This window comes from Phaethon aethereus, assembly GCF_964289735.1.
Source record: "Phaethon aethereus genome assembly, chromosome: 3".
Classification (NCBI taxonomy): domain Eukaryota; kingdom Metazoa; phylum Chordata; class Aves; order Phaethontiformes; family Phaethontidae; genus Phaethon; species Phaethon aethereus.
The window spans coordinates 15,848,699-15,868,823 of NC_138576.1; positions in this window are offsets into that span (position 1 = coordinate 15,848,699).

The window sequence follows — 20,125 nt, forward strand, 5'->3', positions numbered from 1 at the left end:
TATTTTTACTGCTAAATTACCAAGAGAAATCTTATTTTATGGTACAGCCACTCAATCTGTATGGTTTTCACATTTTCCTCCCTTTCAAAATCTCTTTCATGTCCAGAAATAGCCACATCAATGATTAATTCTGCCTTCACGTTTTCTTAAATCAGCCGATGTCATGCTGGGCTTTCTCCACCTGTACAGCTGTTGAGTCATACAGAATTTATACACTATTATTCTGAAGTGTTTCTTAATGTTATGTCTCCATACTTCTTCTCCACATTCCAATTTATGCTTTTTCAGCATCCCCCAGTGCAGATTTTCAGATGCCCGATAATGTAACTTGTCAGGGAGTCTGCAAAGGTTTGACCATTGAGTTGCAATACGTTGCTTTATTTTTGATGTCCCATTATGTAAAAGGACTGATGGCAGGATTTTCTCAGGAAGAATGTCTAGGGCAAGTATGAATGATGCATTGCCAGCTGAGCTTCAAATTCTGCTTTGCTAACATCATAGACTTTCCAAAATATAGTATGCTAGGGTAGGATTGCTATTTAGTGCAAAAGGATTTTTTCTAAATTTCCCTATTTATGCATGACATTATGTCAGGACAGAGACATTCAGTTACCTACTGCAGTCATAACTAAAATAGGCAGTCACAACAAAAAAGTTAATCTGGAAATTCAATAAGAATGCAGCTCTAAACGTATAATTTAATGATCAAAACTAGATTCTGCTAACCAAAACATTATACGTGATTGTGGCTAAGAAGATAAAGTACAAGTTGCTTTCCAATAAACAAGGGCACCACAAAATGAGTGATCTAATATGTCTGCTATTCCAAAAGTGCAGGCCAACCATTTGGTACTCAAAGTCATTATCTTAAAAATGACATATTAGCTTTGGGCTGATTTCTCGCTTATCAGTGTTCAGTGCAAAGAAGTAAGGAGGCAAAGTGAAAAACATGATTAGGACAAGATGAAAGGACAGTCAAGGAGGACATATTTTATATGTCCCTTCTTAGACTTTATTTGTTTGTTTATACTAGTCTGTTTGTACTATTTTCAATGTACAAAAAGGATGGTAATGCCAGCTTAACCATCTCCTGGGAAGGGAGTCTCGAGAAGTGCAGTAGTTGCTCTTTCTTAATATGCAGAATGACAGCAGGACGTGAAGTATCTGATATCTACTTGCTTCTTTTGTGCTGCTGATAGGTACATGGAGCATCTTGCTGCCACCATGAAGGCCACTATTTTGAACTATCTCAAAAAAAAGAAAGAAATTGGTTGAGTGTGTAAATGAAGAAGGTGACAAAAGCTAGCAAAAGCTGGGATACACTGTTTAAAGCTTTTTCTAGTTACTTTGACTGTCTCATATTTTTAATGAATAGTTTCAAATTATTTAGGTAATAATGTTACTTTTTTTTTCTTTTAACACTGAATTTTAATTTATTGAGCTGTTAATGATGTTTCAGAAACCATCTGAAACATGCTACTTTTTTTTTAAAAAAAATTTCTTAAATATCCAATCTCAATACCACAATCTTTCGGGCTAATGTGTGCTCACTGGAGGGAAATGAAAAGTCTTAAATCTCTGCACCCCATCTTCTTTCTTGAGAAACATTAAAAAAGAGACTATATTAGATTAAAGTGGAACCTGTGCATCTTAAAGCTTACCTTTCTTAAAAATAAATAAATAAATATATAAATACATAAATAAATATTAATTGGCTCTTCCTTTAATCTGGCCAAAGAAACCCAAACCCCAGACAAAGCTCACTTTATAAGTAGAAATGCTGGTACACCTGGCCATATTACCTACCTCACAGGATGATTTGGTTTCACATGCATGTACAGCTTTGCAAATAACTTTTGGGCTCAGTGTACTGGCAGAATTTCAGATTTCTGAAAAATAAGAAAGGAAAATTTATTTTCAACTGTTCGAAAAGATACATTTTTTGTTACCAATGTTTTCTTGACATATTTAAAATCAAACAAAGAAGGGTTTTCTTCTAGCTGACATTTTCAGTGAAGGAGACTTAGTTCTCCTAAGGGCATTTTAATATAATTTTAAATATAATGTTAGAATTAGCAAAACAGAATGGTTTCAAGATGCCTGTGTTTTTATTCATCAGTTTAGTTTACTTGAACGTGTTTTTAACAGAAGAAAAACATGAAGAAGTTTAGTCCCATAAAATTCCTGAATTTTATTACGAATCAGATAGGAGACAAATTTGTTCTCTTTGTTTATTGGCAGATGAAAAAAAAAAATCAGATCATTTTCATGAAGCTCTTTGGCAGATAGCGATTAAAAGTGCTTATATAATGGTTATCCATTATTACTACAGCCAGCCAACATTCCTGAGATGTCAAGTGCTCAGAAAGAAAAGCTCTTTCAACACACATGCCTACTGGAATTGCCTGTCAAAATGTGAATTTTGTGAAAAATATGGTTTTGTGATAATTGAGACCTTCCCAAGAAATATCTCTAATTTATGAAACTGTGGTTTGCTTTCTAATTTGGCTTGGTTTAGCTTGGCTTGGTTTCAGACAGGAGGTACACTATGGTTTCTTTTCGGTGAAAACTGACCATCAGTGTTCGATTTGCCCAAAAAGGTTTCCCAAAAATGTTTCCTCCCCAAAAGAAAGAAACCCTAAAATTCAAACTTCTTTCAACAGTAGCCACCCGTCATCTTTCCTCTCTCCTTCACTCAGTAGGACATTTTTGTCAGAAGAAAATAAAATTTCCTGAATCATTCCAATAGTTGTTGATGATCTGATGTAGGAAAATATCTTTTTTCAGCATAAAGTATATGCTTAACATTCAGTTATATTCCATCTGATGAAATTTAATCACATGCTTGAATTATGCGGTTTCAGTAATCAGGCCTATCAGCCCACATGAGCTTTAGAGGTTTAGGCCTCAGTGTGCTAGTTTTGGTGTAAACCAAAAAAATTACTTTCATAACTATGATAGTGCTTGTAACCCTGAAGACATAATTCAAGAGAAACCACCAAAATCTGGCCACATACCCAGCAGGTAGTAATAGCTTTCAGTCGCTCTTCTAATAACGTTGTTCATTATTTTGACTGTTGCCTTCATGAGGCTGCCGCTTCTTTCATTCTTATTTTCTTTATTCAACATGCAAATGCCGCTAGTTGCTGGTCAGAACAATTGGTTTTTTATATATTGTCATCAAAATTACTAATTCGGACAAGACTGTGGTTCTGTGATTCTGTGACATAATCAGATTGCAGTGAGAAAGGTGTTGACTGGTTCAAGCAGTTACTAAATCACCACTAGAGGGAGACTGCATATATTAAAAAATAATAAAATATTTAATTTGTTTATTAGAATGGCTGAAAGGTGAGAGATTCCATTATTTGTTTTGGCCTAATTCATTTATTCTTTCCCAAGCTTTAACCTACATAAATACTCTTAATTTAACGTTTCTGGAAATGGAGCAACAGAAGAAGCCCAAATCCCAAAGGAAACTCTGACCCCCAAGCAAACAGACGAAATTCAGAGTATAAAATGAATTATTGTATACCCAATAGGTCAGGATAGTCTATAAATGCCATTAAATTAAAAATTACTATCTTCGGCTGGTCTAGCACTTGAGCTAGAGCCTCTTTTCTCTTTGTAACACCCCCTCATCTGAGTCACAGTGAAATTCTGTACCCTTTTCTGCAAATTAGGCTGTTTTGGCTAGAACTAACTGGACACATATGTTGCCACCTGCTGCACATTCTTTAGTCTGAAGTTTTACAACAGCTTGGTTTAAATCTTTGAACGATTTGTTCATTAGAGAAGGTAGAAGCAGGGAAAGGGCAGTGCATCCTTGAGAGAGTTTTCTAGGAGTCCTATTTGATTTGGTTTGGTTTATTCCTCAGGTTGGGAATTTACTATTAGGTTGCTCCTAGGTGGTACCTGAGTATTGAAAGAGTACAGAGGTTTATGGGTGAGACATATATTTTTATTTCCGAATACATTTGTTGAGTCAATGCTGGAGAGAGGTCCCTCCACGTAGTGATATTTTATTCAGGTTTGTAAACCAGACTGTAAATGTTCATATGCAGATTTTTTCACATGCATTTGAATACTCATCTAGGTGTACAAATGGGTTTGTAATTGCACACAATTGTGTATGCATTAAATGCAAATTTAAGAAAGAGTAGTTGAATATTTGGCTTCTTTCATTTGCTGGAGAGAGCGCTTCCAGTGCCTTGGATGGAAAAGCAACAGTCCCTTTTTTCTCTTCAGCAACTTTTGTCACTTTTATCATTGTTATCTTTCTCACACACACATACCCCCCAGACCTCATCCATTCAAACCAAGCAGTGATAATCATAGTCAGATTAAGAATATTATATAACCACGATGGCACACCTGTGAAATTTCATTCAGCTTAATAGAACAATTCCTCATATGTGGCTTCATTCAGTGTCAGACACACAGTCAAGGAAGCCTGATCCACAATGTCTCCATGAAGAGAGACTACGAGTTTGGTCTGCTATGGTTGTGTGCTCGCATTATTCACTGCCCACAAAGATTCCTCTCAAGTACATAATGTGATCTGTATGCCAAAAACTGTAGGGTTTTTAGCATCAATGATTTTTTTTTTAACCTGTATGAATATTTATAGCGAAAGTTTATATCATAGTCTCATGTTCCATTATTACCTCTACTATTAAAATGATTCGGTCATTCACTCCCAGTGTTATCCATCACAAAAAACAAATGTGGAAAGCTAGGCAGAAAGTTCACAAATGAACCATGCTCTTAAAAAGGTTAAGCCATAGTTTTCAGTAGATACTTATGAATAATAAATGCACATGTCGGAGGTAATCAGTCTGGACTTGTACGGGACAGGAACAGGTGATGGACGACTTATAAAAATGTATACCCTTAATGTTACATTAAGGAAAAGAGATTGCAGGTCTTTGGGCTCATCTTTGATTATTGAATTATACATGAGCTTATCTAGATGGTTCTAAACCATTTTTTTATTTGTAAATATTGATTAAACTTGCTCACTTACATAAGCTTGAAATCCCAGCTTTTAATGACTGTTGTTTTGAAACAGTTTGATCAGTTTATTTTGCAGTCCCTCCCATCGTCACATGAGAGCGGCTGCTGCGCTCGCAATTGTCCGTGCCTAACAAAGTTAAACCTTGGCAACACCAGGCAGTCACAAAATGTTCATCACTTCAGAGAGTCTCCAGACCGCAAACTGTGCCGTGGGCCACTGCAAGGCATGTCATGATGAGTGGTACCCAAGTGCCCTGGACTGAATATGACCTTGGGTGTCACACTGCTCTGGGCAGCCTTTGGGCAGGGTAGGTGCAGGGGGAGAATTATTGCACAGCCTGGAGCATGCTTGGGTGGAGGAAGAAGATCAGAGGGACGTGAGGGAAGGGAGGGTTGGTGACAAAACCCACAGCCAAGTAGAGGCAGTCACGTAGGTGGCAGTGAGCCCCGACAGCATTTCTCATCCTAATGAGCAGGGTATTTCCAGAGGTCTAACTAAACAGAGTTTGTGTAAGAATGGAGAAGTGGGGAAAAGAAGCTGTAAAGAAAGCAAAAGAAGCCTAAAATCATAAGTATAAAAGACATTCTGCATATGTGTTCGTTTGGCAGAGTTGATTAAGTCAGAAAGTATCTTCTCCTTTCTAACAAGCAGAGAAAATGCAAATAAACTAAGATAATTCAGATTCCAGACAAAGATACTCGTTTCCTGACTATGATTTTTTTAACACAGTCAAACACTACTGTATAGTAGAATAACATTTAAAATAAATATTTACATAATTTATTCTAGCAACTGTCCACATCATGTGAGAGATCCACCTATCATCCATTCTTCAAAAAATAAAAATATTTCTAGTAATTGAATCTAATAATTTTGATATGTTTTGATTTCTTAGCTTGAACTTCTACAGAAATCAATGGGTTTAGATCCATTTATGCTGGTGCTTACTATGCACATAGGAGCTTACTTTTGGAGATTTTATCCTTTTTCTATTATTTATTAATCTAGTTTCATAAACATAAGACATAACAAACAAACAAACAAACAAAAAAAGCAACTTTAAAAATCAGTATACTTTATTACATCATGAGGAAAACAAATTTCTTTTCAAATATCATTGCATCACTGGAGACTGCTGGAGTAATTTTCCCCCATCAGTCTAATGGTCAGGCCACCTCAATGTTCAAACAAAAATATTGTAAAACCTTCTGAAAAAGCAAAATCTTGCAGTCACTAATCATGAAAATCTTATTATTAAACATTAATCCATGTCTTTGAAATATTTCATGTTCTCCCCTTGATAAGTGGAAAAGAAAGGTGCATTTAGAATCACTAGTGTCAAGCAACAACTGAAACAAAGAATGTTAAAAGAAATAAGTTCTTTTAGTTCTGTCTAATCTGAGGATATATCAGACATGTTGTATTTCTGAGTTGCCAGGGGTTTAATAACTCTAAATGTTGTAAAGATTTTGCTTTAGGACTAGACAAACATGACCCCCCCTTCAAAAAAAAATTTTTAACAAAGAATATCAATTAAAAAAAAATGGAGACTGTTCTGGGAAACTTAAATTACAAATCCCTAGAGCTCTGAAATGAAGAATAAGGAAATTGCTTTCTCCCTTTGGGCATGACCTTTTCCTTTGAATAGATTCCACAGAATAAAAAGAGGAATCATCTTTTATTTAAACAGGAAGCAACTGGAGGCAGTTTGGGGCTCTTGGGAATATTTAAACACATGCTGAGAAAGAAATTGAAAGCCATGACTATTTCAAGGACAGAACTTCGGCAATCTATGCCTCTAATGTGATACCCAGCCCTCCTGACACTGAAAGCAAAAATAGCATTTATCCTTTTATCAATACACAGCATTAGTAATGCAACTGCCTGTGATAATGGCCAAAAATAGGGACAGAGCTGTTTTCAGGGCCTTCTGGAAGGGGTGGACACTGCTGGTAGTCCATTAGAAGTTACCTTAGGGTAATTTAATTCCTCCAGCCCAGCTCCATTCACAGCTCCTCCTTTCTTCCCAGTTACAGTTTGTGGAATCAATAGCCATTAGAGCAAATCAGCCTCAGTGGGAAAACTCCCTTGTAAAACCGTAACCTGACTCACTGTGATCATCGCAGGTCCCCGCTTAAGCAAGAAGAAAGTCACATTTGGATTCTCAGATGAGATGTACTCTATTTTCAAAGCAAAACCAGAACCTGCAAGCAGTACCATGGAGCTGTGATATCCATAGAGAAAACTCCAGCAAACCAAGGTCTAAAACAGTTGAGACTTACTTCAGGGTCGCTTTGCATTTGCTTCCATAGGAGCAAGTGTGGTCCCCAAAATGTTGAACTTTTCAGAAATCTGAGGATGTTAGTTTAATGAAATCTTACAGGCTGTTAGAAAGAAAGTGCCATTTCTCTCTGTTCTCTTCCTCCACCCAGGCTCCTGTAATCTCCTGTCTTGTATTTGCAGCTAAATGTCTCTTAGTGATGTTTTTCATTTGTTTTAATGACAGAGTATCAAGCTATGATTTTTTGTGATCTTCCAGCCCCTTTATGCCGTGCTACTCACTTTCATCAGCGTTATCATACGGCAGGAATAGTAGGGTCTAAATCCACTTTTCATTCCCTGAGTGCATTCAGGTGTCATAAAAGGATGTCCAGAGACGTGCCAGAACCCTGCATCTGTGCAAGAGGTGCGGGGGTCTGTCGGGATCAAGGGTGGGTTATCTTCCCTTGGGAAGCAAAAGAAAGCAAGTCTTCTGAAGGGACCACACTCCCTACAGTATGAGACAGGACTTTGTGTAAATTCTGAATGTTTCTAAGCCACAGATGAATTAAAAGACACTGCCTAAAAATTATTTTGGAAAATTAACATATTTAGCTGCATTATTTCTAAATAGATTTTGGCCACCAAAAACATGTTTTCTATCACAATCAAGCTAACATTATAAACTGTATGAATATATTTGTGCATGTGCTTACTATATGGAACTCAATGCTGTCCTGGTTTCAGCCAGGGTAGAGTTAATTTTCTTCATAGAAGCTAACGTGAGGCTATGTTTTGGATCTGGGATGAGAAAATGTTGATAAGGTGCTGATGTTTTGAGTTGTTGCTAAGTAGTCAAGGACAGTCCAGCTTCTCGTGCTGGTCTGCAGCGAGCAGGCTGGGGGTGCACGGGAAGCTGGGAGGGGACATAGCTGGGACAGCTGACCCAGGCTGGCCAAAGAGATATTCCATACCATATAACGTCATGCTCAGTATATAAAGCTGGGACAAAGAAGAAGGAAGGGGTGGAGGGACGTTCGGAGTTATGGCGTCTGTCTTCCCAAGAAACCATTACGCGTGACGGAGCCCTGCTTCCCTGGAGATGGCTGAACACCTGCCTGCCCATGGGGAGTGGTGAATGGATTCCTTGTTTTGCTTTGCTTGCGTGCGCAGCTTTTGCTTTATTTATTAAACTGTCTTTATCTCAAATCATGAGTTTCCTCACTTTTACTCTTCCAATTCTCTCCCCCGTCCCACCATGGGGGAGTGAGCGAGCGGCTGCGTGGTGCGTAGTTGCTGGCTGGGGCTAAACCACGACAGTCCTTTTTGGCGCCCAACGTGGGGCTCGAAGGGTTTGAGATAATGACAAGTTTGATTGGAATGTGCTAGATGATAATATTTATAGTTGTTATTGCTGTTTAGCCATTAATTGCCAGGCCCCTGTGCTTGCCATGGGTTTGCCTTCCCTGCATGTATTAGCGTCCAGTGCTCGTTAGTGGCTGCTTTTTGCTTTCGATGCTGCTGTACTGCTGATCGTCTGACTCTGCTGTGCCTGGGAAGATTCTGATAACAGCAATGGCCTTGGGCCTGGGCTGGCAGATGGCCGGGGTATTGCTGTTTTTTTTTTCCTGTGCTGCTGTACTGAATAGGCTGGAACTCCACTGTGAACTTGAGTCGAAGGGACTGTGACCTGTGGGTGAGTCCATGTGGGAGCAGGACACCCCGAAGCGTCTGTGACCGTGCGTAAGCCCATGCCAGGAGCAGGTATATCTCGAAGCATCTGTGGCCATGGTTATGTCTGTGCCGCAGCAGGTACACCTCTGATGGGATTGTGGCACAAGGATAAGTCCACGTTGGAGAAGGTACATCTCGAAGTGTCTGTGGCTGTGGATAAGTCTATGTTGCAGCAGGTGCACCTCGAAGCATTATTGGTTGTGCATGAGGTCATGCTTGGAGCACCTCAAAGTGTGTGGCCATGGAGAAGCCCTCAACAGTGCAGGTATATTGCTGGAGGAACTGGAACTATGGGTAAGGCCACGTTGGAGCAGATTTATCTCTGGAGGTAGTGTGGCCCGTGGAGACGGCCGTTTTGGAGCAGGTGCACCTCGAAGTGACTGCAACTGTGGATAAGTCTATGCCACAGCAGATATACCCCTGGAGAGACTGTGGCTCACGGAAGGGACTGCAGTCTGTGGATAAGTCCAAGCTGGAGCAGGGGCAAGGGGAGGAGTTCATTGCAATGTTAAACCCTATGGTCCAGTACAAAGGGCCCAGGGGTGGAGATTGTAATGGAAGTACCTTTAAACTGCTGTAACCCATGATTTGAGTTGCATGTTATAGGAACTACTATAGCAGGAACCACCTGAATGAATGGAGGACAAGCCTTACAAGAAGCAGTGCCAGTGCAGCAGTGACCTGACCTGAGCTGGCTTTGGTACCCAGTAACTCCACGCAACACCCCACCTCGCCTGTCCTGAGTGACCACCATAAGGGATGGAGCCCAAAGTCATGGACTAAATGAACTCAGCAGACATTTCACGGACATTTTGGAGGGAAGTCTATGGACTAAGGGGATGATAATCTGTGTATTATATTAAAGGATGGGAAGGGGGGTGGTGGTTGATGAGGTTATATTGGATAGTGTGGTACCTGAGCATAACATAAATGGTATGGAATAAGGGGTGGATAATGTCCTGGTTTCAGCCAGGGTAGAGTTAATTTTCTTCATAGAAGCTAACGTGAGGCTATGTTTTGGATTTGGGATGAGAAAATGTTGATAAGGTGCTGATGTTTTGAGTTGTTGCTAAGTAGTCAAGGACAGTCCAGCTTCTCGTGCTGGCCTGCAGCGAGCAGGCTGCGGGTGCACGGGAAGCTGGGAGGGGACATAGCTGGGACAGCTGACCCAGGCTGGCCAAAGAGATATTCCATACCATATAACGTCATGCTCAGTATATAAAGCTGGGACAAAGAAGAAGGAAGGGGTGGAGGGACGTTCGGAGTTATGGCGTCTGTCTTCCCAAGAAACCATTACGCGTGACGGAGCCCTGCTTCCCTGGAGATGGCTGAACACCTGCCTGCCCATGGGGAGTGGTGAATGGATTCCTTGTTTTGCTTTGCTTGCGTGCGCAGCTTTTGCTTTATTTATTAAACTGTCTTTATCTCAAATCATGAGTTTCCTCACTTTTACTCTTCCCATTCTCTCCCCCGTCCCACCATGGGGGAGTGAGCGAGCGGCTGCGTGGTGCGTAGTTGCTGGCTGGGGCTAAACCACGACAAATGCATACATTAATCATGACTGAAAATGAGTTTTCTTTTTGTGTCTTTCCTTGCCTCTTCCTTTTTACCGGCTCTAATGTAGGGTTTGGTTTTTTTTCCGCCTCACTAATTAACTCAGAGAAGAGCCAAAGTCGTGTGGCTTAATGTACAGTAATGAGTATGACATGATTGCCAAGCTGTAATATGAAACACTGAAAATGTGTTATTCATGTAGGGAAAAGCATTACATACCTATTTATAAATCTCCTGAAATGATGAATCTTTCAATGCTGCTACCTATTTATAAACAGCTCAGGGGTATAAAGTACACTGACAATTTGATGACCTAATATTACATTATATTTTGACTTTATTTAATACACATGCATTCTGTAATTCGTAACAGCTCATATTGTATTACTTTATGGTATGTCCTGAATAGAATAAATTTGCAAAGTTTTGCAGATAAACCACAATAGTCACAGACAATTTTCTTTTATTTACTTTTCATTACAAATTATTCATCTACCTCTAATACTTATATTTTAGTCTTAAAGTATCAGTATAAAGGATAGGATCCTAACCACACTTTGATCACACTGTGTGGATTTTTTTTTTTTTTTGCTAAGAGGGTTTTAAGCACAAGTAAAAGCTGAGCATGAGACAGATGACAATGGATGGAAAGTATGAAAGCTTTGGTTTAATATGGCTCAAGGCTGAGAGGAATAATTGATGACAGGGAAATAAAAATTGATGGAGACTCTGCTATTTTAAACAAGGGTATGAATGGCAATAAGAAACAGAGGAGATGGGCTGGAACAAGCTCAGATTAAGAAATACCGGGTTGGTATGCTTTTTTTAAGCATTATGGTAAGACTTGGTAAGTATAGAGAGCTGTTCTTCCTTCTTACAAATAGTGATATCTTATTAAACTTGGGCTGATTATCAGAAATTTTCTACTTCTGAAGGAAATGCACCAAGATGATGACAAGAGATTCACACAGAACAGCTGGGACATTGAAAAGAGCCAAAGAGCCATCTCACAAAACCCGTTTCTTGTCCTTTCCACACACAGAAGCCCTGATGCTGCAGAGAATGACATGCTGCTTTTCGACTGTAAACATAGGAGTGGGTTTATTAGATTCTGGGTGTTTAAAGTCAGTCAAAGTAAATCTTATTGATTTCCAGATAAATGTGTGTGAAATATGTGCAACTGGGTTATAGAGAAGTTTTTTTAGTGTTTGAAGCATGTTTTTCCTTTAAAGTTTCCAAAGCAAGTTACGCTTCTCTCACTCTCTCTTCAGAAATGAACTCTGATACAAGAAAGCCTTGACAATTAATTAATTGCAGCAGTGGATGGCCTCTCATTTATTTAAATTAACTTCAAAGCAGGAACATGCTGTGCTTCCAGGTAAAATGCTGCTAATTTTTCTTAAGTTAGTTAGAGGACTGATTTCAGCAGAAGGGACAAAAAAAATTCCTTCATGAAAACTTGCACGTTTTGTGAAAATACATGTAAATTGTAGATCATAGCTTTGCAAATTCAGGTAACTGATTGCTTTAGAGGCTCCATGTTTCTGAGACCAGATCACACCAACTGTTTTCTCACTGTAACAGTTTTATGTTAAAATGTGTCTCTTGATTTCAACTGAGTTGCTGGTTTTTTAAACCATTCTACTACAGTTTAAAAAAGAGCAAAGTTTTATCATACATGAAACTTCCATTTTATAGCAACAAATTCATTCAAAATTAAATATAAATATGAATTGTACTAAACGCATAAGAGTTGATATTAAAAATTCTTACGATACCAACTTCTCCTACTTCCCACCCCTGCACTGGAGTGTGGTCAAATCAAGATGATGCAATTATCTCCCAAAATGCTGGCAGAGCAGCACAAGAGGGAGAGATGCACAGGACGAGATTCTCAGCTGAGGTAAGTCCAGGGATTCAACACACCCCTGCTGATTTACTCCAGCCGGAGAGCCAGCCTGCTATTTTTAGCTTTTATGTTTTACTGGAATTTCTCAGCATTTGAACTCCTTTCCAGCAGAGCGTCGGTTCTCCCATCCGCCGGCAGAGCCTGCACAGGGCCACGGGCTCTGCTCCCACGCGGCATCAAGCCGCTTCTGCCGCTCTTCCCACCACCCATCCTTCCAGCTCGCTGACAAACCTCTCTAAGCTACAATCAGGCAGCTGCCCACACGTGCGTGCCGGCTGCTCTGCTTTGCGCAGACCCAACATGCCACCTCCACAATCACAGCAGCCTGTTTCGGTGATTAGAAGTGTGAAAGAACAGCAGTGAGCGGAGTTTCTTCCCTGCAGTACGTCACTTCTTCAGGGACTTCCTTATCGGAATGTCAATACACCACCGTTACAATAAAAGTTGCACCTCCTCCCACACAACGCATGGTGTGCTGCCACCAGAGAGGCGGCTTCAGGAGTTTGCTATATAGTCAAGTAATACTGAAGTTATGTTGAGTGATTTTGCTGGAAGTTTCAGCCCTTGGAGATTGCACCGCTGCATGAAGGTTTTATTTAATTTATATATATTTTTTAAACATCCACACGTCCTGCTTCTGACCAGCTTCCCATAGCTTTCCACCCATGTGAGTATAGCAGTCAGCCTTCTAGATTTCTGTCACCCTGGAGTGCCTTTGCTGCAATGTTAGGGCTGTTTATTTCTGGGAAAGCACTAAATTTATTTCTGCAGCAGTGGGATGGCCTGGTCTTTCAGAAAAACCCTATTGAACATGTGTCTTTACGGGGCAACAGGCTTAATTCATTAGTAACTATAACTATCCTGACACCCACTAAACACTTTAAAATAACTTGGCATGATTAACCAAAAGGGCAGGCTCCCCAAGAAGATCTAAAGTCTGTGAAACATAGTGGAAATATCCTAACACCTGAAATGTATGGATGTAGTAAGAACCTAGAGATGTAGAATAGGCTAAGTAGGAGTTGCAAAGATGCTATCAGCCTGAATGAGGCATCCAGGCTGTCCTGGTTTCAGCCAGGGTAGAGTTAATTTTCTTCATAGAAGCTAGCGTGAGGCTATGTTTTGGATCTGGGATGAAAAAATGTTGATAAGGTGCTGATGTTTTGAGTTGTTGCTAAGTACTCAAGGACAGTCCAGCTTCTCATGCTGGCCTGCAGTGAGCAGGCTGGGGGTGCACGGGAAGCTGGGAGGGGACACAGCTGGGACAGCTGACCCAGGCTGGCCAAAGAGATATTCCCTACCATATAACGTCATGCTCGGTATATAAAGCTGGGACGAAGAAGAAGGAAGGGGTGGAGGGACGTTCGGAGTTATGGCATCTGTCTTCCCAAGAAACCATTACGCGTGACAGAGCCCTACTTCCCTGGAGATGGCTGAACACCTGCCTGCCCATGGGGAGTGGTGAACAAATTCCTTGTTTTGCTTTGCTTGCGTGCACGGCTTTTGCTTTACTTATTAAACTGTCTTTATCTCAAATCATGAGTTTCCTCACTTTTACTCTTCCAATTCTCTCCCCCGTCCCACCATGGGGGAGTGAGCGAGCGGCTGCGTGGTGCGTAGTTGCTGGCTGGGGCTAAACCACGACAGTCCTTTTTGGCGCCCAACGTGGGGCTCGAAGGGTTTGAGATAATGGCAAGTTTGATTGGAATGTGCTAGATGATAAAATTTATAGCTGTTATTGCTGTTTAGCCATTAATTGCCAGGCCCCTGTGCTTGCCATGGGTTTGCCTTCCCTGCATATATGAGTCCAGTGCTCGTTAGTGGCTGCCTTTTGCTTTCGCTGCTGCTGTACTGCTGATCGTCTGACTCTGCTGTGCCTGGGAAGATTCTGATAACAGCAATGGCCTTGGGCCTGGGCTGGCAGATGGCCGGGGTATTGCTGGTTTTTTTTTTCCTGTGCTGCTGTACTGAATAGGCTGGAACTCCACTGTGAACTTGAGTCGAAGGGACTGTGACCTGTGGGTGAGTCCATGTGGGAGCAGGACACCCCGAAGCATCTGTGACCGTGCGTAAGCCCATGCCAGGAGCAGGTATATCTCGAAGCATCTGTGGCCATGGTTATGTCTGTGCCGCAGCAGGTACACCTCTGATGGGATTGTGGCACAAGGATAAGTCCACGTTGGAGAAGGTACATCTCGAAGTGTCTGTGGTTGTGGATAAGTCTATGTTGCAGCAGGTGCACCTTGAAGCATTATTGGTTGTGCATGAGGTCATGCTTGGAGCACCTCAAAGTGTGTGGCCATGGAGAAGCCCTCAACAGTGCAGGTATATTGCTGGAGGAGCTGGAACTATGGGTAAGGCCACGTTGGAGCATATTTATCTCTGGAGGTAGTGTGGCCCGTGGAGATGGCCGTTTTGGAGCAGGTGCACCTCGAAGTGACTGCAACTGTGGATAAGTCTATGCCACAGCAGATATACCCCTGGAGAGACTGTGGCTCACGGAAGGGACTGCAGTCTGTGGATAAGTCCAAGCTGGAGCAGGGGCAAGGGGAGGAGTTCATTGCAATGTTAAACCCTATGGTCCAGTACAAAGGGCCCAGGGGTGGAGATTGTAATGGAAGTACCTTTAAACTGTTGTAACCCATGATTTGAGTTGCATGTTATAGGAACTACTATAGCAGGAACCACCTGAACGAATGGAGGACAAGCCTTACAAGAAGCAGTGCCAGTGCAGCAGTGACCTGACCTGAGCTGGCTTTGGTGCCCAATAACTCCATGCAACACCCCACCTCACCTGTCCTGAGTGACCACCATAAGGGATGGAGCCCAAAGTCATGGACTAAATGAACTCAGCAGACTTTTCATGGACATTTTGGAAGGAAGTCTATGGACTAAGGGGATGATAATCTGTGTATTATATTAAAGGATGGGAAGGGGGGTGGTGGTTAATGAGGTTATATTGGATAGTGTGGTACCTGAGCATGACGTAAATGGTATGGAATAAGGGGTGGATAATGTCCTGGTTTCAGCCAGGGTAGAGTTAATTTTCTTCATAGAAGCTAGCGTGAGGCTATGTTTTGGATCTGGGATGAAAAAATGTTGATAAGGTGCTGATGTTTTGAGTTGTTGCTAAGTACTCAAGGACAGTCCAGCTTCTCATGCTGGCCTGCAGTGAGCAGGCTGGGGGTGCACGGGAAGCTGGGAGGGGACACAGCTGGGACAGCTGACCCAGGCTGGCCAAAGTGATATTCCCTACCATATAACGTCATGCTCGGTATACAAAGCTGGGACAAAGAAGAAGGAAGGGGTGGAGGGACGTTCGGAGTTATGGCGTCTGTCTTCCCAAGAAACCATTACGCATGACAGAGCCCTACTTCCCTGGAGATGGCTGAACACCTGCCTGCCCATGGGGAGTGGTGAACAAATTCGTTGTTTTGCTTTGCTTGCATGCACGGCTTTTGCTTTACTTATTAAACTGTCTTTATCTCAAACCATGAGTTTCCTCACTTTTACTCTTCCAATTCTCTCTCCCGTGCCACCGTGGGGGAGTGAGCGAGCGGCTGCGTGGTGTGTAGTTGCTGGCTGGGGCTAAACCACGACACAGGCATTTCTCAAAACACTGGTTTGCCCTTATTTTGCTTTATTTGCCATGTCATGTGGTTTCCAATGTCTTCAAAATTCAATAATCAACTGGCTAAAGCTGTTATTCAGTATATTGGTCTTTGCATATAGTTTGTCTCAGGTTCAGATTTACACCTCCATCTGAATTTAATTGTTTTTCACACTCAGGGAAACATTGATTTACAAAATGGTATATTTTTAATATTCTTTTGATTGTGAACTTCACAAACAATGCTGTGGATCCCTGCCTTGGGGCGATGAGTCATCAGAAGTGGCTGGAGGAGTGAAATGATTACTTTGAAAAGTGTATTTTTAACTACAGGAGGAAATAACTTTCATTATCATCAGATTGGCAAAGTACTTGAAGGTAATAGCTCCATCAGGCAATTTTTTTCCCTAGTCCTTATGTCAGAAAATAAAAAAAACACCTCTTTTTCCAAAACACTCTTCACAGCAGTGGAAAGTTAGATGGAAGGGCTAGATGCAGACACTGTCAAAATAAAATAAGTGTTGAAGAAAATAACAAGTGGATAAAAAGAGTAGGAAGGAAAAAAGCCTTGAGGATACACTCGTTTCAAATGCTGCTTTTTTTTAAGATCCTTTTCTACCACAAAGAAACCCATTTAAAGCATTCTAATTTGTGCCAAAAAAAGAAATAGTTTGAAAAGATTTCTGACAATAGCTGTACACCTATGATTCTGGTTAATAACCTGGGTTTAGTTATGTCTTTAATCAAGAAGGGAAACATTTTTACTGTTGTATTTGCTGTAAGACCTAGAAATACATAAACAAGGACTACCCTTGTGTTGTGTTTTCCTCTGCAGCCTGCTACTTTGAACATCAGTAGCTGTTGCCATCTCTGGCCATGAACTGGATTCGATTCTGGATCAATTTCTGTGTTCAGGAAGTCCAGCAAACAGCAAAAGAGCCCGACAGTAATATGTCACTGGCTGCACAATAGTAATAGGACCTCTCTGTCCAACAGCTAAAATCCAACACATCCTATTTACACTTGTCTTTTATATAAAGAGTATGTGCAAGTTGCATTTCAAGCTTGTCTATTGGAATGCAGGACATTCAGATATCTGATACACACAAATCAGTCTCGAGTGATGCGTTTGTCATATACATCCTTGCAATATTTGGAGCCAGATTGAGTGCCAGGAGATATTTGGAATCAGGTAGCTTACGTGTGTATCTGTAATCCAACTTGACTGAGTTGCACTACACGTTTTTGTTAACTTGTCACAATATACAAGACAGAGTAATGCATCCTTACTCAGTGTAGTTTAGCAGCCTTGCAGTAGACGACGGTTCCTTTCCTAATTTTTATGCCTAATTTTTATGCCTAATTTTTATGACAGTTAGTCCCAAGCCTCTACTTGTAGGCAGTCTTCTCAGAGAGGCTGGTCCCTTCCAACCCAAACTATTCTGTGATTCTATGATTCTATATGCATGCTATTCTCTATAGAAACCTGTTTCTAATATGCTGTTCACACCATGTAAGGAAATATTTCTAGATTTTCCAGAATATTTCATGTTCACAACATTTTAACTTAATTACGCTGATATAACAAACCAGGCCCATTTACAGCCACGGCACAGACCATTACATATCAAACTTCCCACCCAAGCAGAAGTTTTTAAAGCCTTCGATTTGCTGCGTGGTTACTAGCGAAATGAATCAACACTTACAAATAACATTTACAGCAGGAGAAACAATATGATTCAAGTGTGTTTTAGCTCCAGCAGACCTAACTGTTTTCTCTCTCAGTAGTCCCGTTCACTACCTCAGGCCTGACGAGGTTGAGTTTGCCGTGAATATCAAACCCAGCAGTCACAGCTCTGCATGTGGTAGTTACTGAGCACAGTGACTATGGCTGCTGTGGCAGAAAATGTGCCCTGCAAATTCTATGGGGCAGAACTGCAGGTGGACAGGCTCCCTCTGAGGGTGTTAAACAACACCTGCCTGGTAAGACGGAGGAAGTAGACCCTTACAAGAGGAAGACTGACACATTTAGGATCTTACATTTAAACAGATGTATCGTGTACTGGATTCTCTTCTCTGTTCCTTTTAAGATCATCATCTGAGTAACAGAAAATATTTTTCTGTAAATGTATCTTTAACTATCCAAAGGGCAATTATCAGGGCTACAAAATAGTATGAGATGGTTGATGTGTGACTTTTCAGTTCTGAGACAACTGTGCAGATAATACTCCCAGCACAGATTCTTGGTTGACGGGTTCCTGGTCACAACCTTTCAACTTGTTCTCCTGCTTTGTTTTAAACTGGATAAACTACTTTAACTTCACCAAACAAGCATCCGTTGACCACTAGGCTCTCACTCAGCTACTCTTTTTCATTCTCCTCACAAAATCAGGAATTATTTTTGCTTTCTTCATCACCCCTTGGAAGACTCGTATCAGCTTTTCCTCCTCTTACCAAAGGCAGCAACCTGAGAGCAACGTAAGCTCTTGCCTTGACCTTCTGGGCAACCTTGGCCTGCTCTAGAACTTTCCCCACTGTCTCAGCCCATGATTTTTTGTTTGCCAGGCTGCCTGTTCCTAGGGCCATGCTGGGCAGCTTCAGGGCAGCACCTTTTCACTCTCTTGAGCAATGAATGTGCCTTCCAGTTTGGTTCTTTTCAGGCCATCTGCCATTCTTACCTCCAGCTGTTACTGGGATGGCCATTTTTTGGTACATTAGCCAAGAGAAATCAATATCTAGCAGAATCAGGAGAGTCTTGCTGGCTGGTTTTCATCTGGAGGATTCAATTATTTTGGTTTCTTGCATTGTTTAAAATGTCCTGTAAAATAAAGTTTGTTGACAAGAATGTATAGTCAGGTTAATTTTACCTTTAAAAATCATTGGTTTTTTTGTAAATCAGTAAATCTGGTCTATATATAGTTGATATATAAAGCCTTTTTTATAAAAAGAAGAAGGTTCTTTCTTTTCCCTCTTTCTCTCTTTTTTTTCTTGTTGTTTTGCTAACCATGGAATGATTCATCTACCTGCTCACTCAGAACTATCTCTTGGCTTCCTTTCTATTCCCCATGGGCAAATGCATGACAGAAGAAATAGATCTTGTGCTGGACTACAGTTCAGCTCTGGTGAGACAAATCTCCCCATGGGACAAAGCACTGTTATGTTTCACTCTTCCCCTTCTACACTTTGCCTACAGAAATAAGCTGTAGAGATTGGTGCCACACCACTTAATACTAAACACCAAATGAAAGTTCATGCATGGTTTTTCGTTGGGTTTTTTTTCCACAGCACGTATTCTGAGATGTGAGATATTTTTTACCAATCTGAAAAATTAATTACACTACCTTCTACCTCTGTCTTCCAGAAAAATGGAATAGCAGCTCCAATAAAATGTTCCTGACAGAAGTTGTTGTGTTAATTTCTTTTGGATTGCTATCTTTTTTTCTTAATTTATTCCACCACATACTGGCTGTTCCTGCAAGGCTTCTCTTCGTGGACTTTAGGCCATGAAGCTGTGGAGGTAAAAACTATGTTTCCTTTCATCGCTTTGCCAGAAAGTGGCAAATTGCAGTCGACTATGTCTGGATGGGTAGTTGCTAGTTTCATTTCATCTGCCCAATGATCTGCCAGTATTTCACAGCTTTTTCTGTACTGTATATTCATTCTAATATTATACAACATTTTCAGTGCATAATGTCTGGTTTTGTAATTCAATTATTATGCCATTAGTACATATGAATTGGTTTTTTGATTACTTATATCTTTGGATAACCCCCCTCAGAGGATTAATTTCCTCTGTGCAATTTCTAGGAAATTATGATTTTTAAAGCTTGGGAAAATAGCTAATTTGAATAAAATAAAATAAACCCCCCAATTTTCTCAGTTATAACCATATTTCATGACCATTTTAAAATGGAGTAGAATAGATTTAAAATGTGAAGCTGAGCAGAATATGTAGAGGTATGTGTTTTTTCCTGAGCGCACAAGATTGATTTTGATTTAATGTTATAAGCTTTTGAAAATTTCTAACACTGATTATGAAAAG